The sequence below is a fragment of the Chrysochloris asiatica genome, unplaced genomic scaffold (genome assembly GCF_000296735.1).
Source record: "Chrysochloris asiatica unplaced genomic scaffold, ChrAsi1.0 scaffold00115, whole genome shotgun sequence".
NCBI lineage: Eukaryota > Metazoa > Chordata > Mammalia > Afrosoricida > Chrysochloridae > Chrysochloris > Chrysochloris asiatica.
Genome location: NW_006408633.1, coordinates 3,675,834 through 3,677,844, shown reverse-complemented (window position 1 = coordinate 3,677,844; position 2,011 = coordinate 3,675,834). Strand labels below are relative to the sequence as shown.

The window sequence follows — 2,011 nt, the reverse complement described above, 5'->3', positions numbered from 1 at the left end:
CTCTATGTGGAGTTCACATCTTGGCTTGGTACTTGACATTATACCTTGCAAATCCCAGGGCTTATTTCATTCATACTTCCTTCCTGACTCCTACAGCTCTATCTTTCCTGTTTCTAAATGTTATTATTTGACCTTTAAGGTTCATCTATCAGTCTAAAATGTTAAAGTTGTTGTAGGATAAGAAGAGTTGAATTTGTGTAAGTTAAATATGCATTTTATGTGATACTGTTTCTCTTCATGGTATTGTTAGGAGGATTAAGTAAGTTATAGTAATATAGGGTTAGAAATGCGGTGGGTATATGGGCACTCATTTTCTCCCTTCATGTTTAAAATGTTTTTGAATTTTAAAATGAATTTATTAAATATGAACACAGAAGTAAAAAACACAAAACAAAAACAAAACTCCCTTCTTCAAAAGAAATGACTAAATGTTTTCTTCTATAGCTTCAAACTTTCTACATTCAACTATTCAACTGTTCCATGCCATCCCAGACAAACTTGACATGACTGAGCTACTTTATGTTACTAACCCAAAATAAAGTTTAAAAACAGTCATAAATGCAAGTCTCTTATTACAATGCCTAACACAAGAAGCTTTTTAATGGTCAATATCTTTCCACATTTGATTAGCTATGAGTTAATTTTCTGTAAAAGCAAGGAAAAATAATTTACCAAGCAGAACACTGGGGGATCCTTTTTTACTCAAGATTTTTAACTACTTAATAACAAGTACATCATCAAGGGTGTAGTAAAGAGTAGAAAAGAGGAACACAACTGATGAAGTGTACATACTAAGTAAATCAAAGATTTTTTTTGAAAGGATTCTTTTTTTAAAGAGTGAGCAAGATTAGACTTGGGGAAATGAAGAATTTAAAAAGAGAAAAGGAAAATAAAAAAGAAGGCATGTTCTTAACTGCAACCATTCAATTTATCAATAGGGTCTTTGGCTGTAAGAACAAGATCTTGATCGGGATCTGTATCTACTACAATAAGGAGGTGATCCTCTCTACTGGTAATCATAGTCTTCATAAATACCCACAATCATATCCTCTATCATAGTAGGAATCTCGACATCTGCCACCACCACCACCGCCTCCTTCTCTACCGTAGCCACCACCACCACCACCATGAGTCGGTCTGCCCATGTAGATGCCTCATGTAGGTTTGTGTGCTCTCTTGGTGATAGAAAAATCCACATGAATTCTTCTACCATCTAGTTCCATTCCATTTGCTCTTTCCATAGCCTCCTTTGAGTCATCTATTCTTTCAAAGGAAACACGTGCAAATTCTCAAGACCGTCCAGTTCACTGATCATAAACCACATTGACACCACTCAGTGGTCCAGATCTAGAAAATACTTCACGAAGATCTTTCTCGGTTGAATATAAACTGAGGCCAAACACTCCAAGACAAGTGTTAGGACCTGGATTTGCTCTGCTTCCTGTATGTCTTCTGCGATTAGACATTGGAGAGTGACTTCACTTTTGTTCCTTGACGTCAGTATTCTGGTGTGTATGATCTGCTTCGAGATCGTCTCCTACGAGAACGAGAACGAGTTCGAGGGTAACATTTATGAGAATGCCTCCTAGATCTCGACCTGGGTTTTGATTTTGATCGAGAATGGGATCCGAAGTGTTTGGAAACCCTTGACGGACTACTAGATCCTGACCTGCTCTCCGATTTTACACGAGCAGGACTTAATGTTGGAGCTTTTGACTGAGGACGAGACTGTCTGCCCTCAAAGTTGTTCTCCTCTACATCACTCATGTCGGCTAGGCATTCTTCAGAACTAAATATGAGACAAGTGTCGGCTTTAGGGCCGATGGCCTAATCAACCTGCTGACTGGACCGTGGGGAAGAGGGAAGAGGGAAGAGTCCGCAACAACGGCTGCTCCACTCTTTTCCCACTTGGTCGCAGGCTCCGGCAAAAATCTACACTGTCTTCTTGATGTCTGGGGCTAGGTCAGAGGTTTTCTGGAAGCTGTGAGAAGATGGTCAGAGAGTGTACATT

At 39.2% G+C, this 2,011-nt stretch overlaps 1 pseudogene; it reads right to left on the bottom strand.

The window, feature by feature from the left end:
* Window positions 1–931: 931 nt before the first annotated feature.
* Window positions 932–1,767, bottom strand: LOC102819281 (annotated as a pseudogene).
* Window positions 1,768–2,011: the final 244 nt, after the last annotated feature.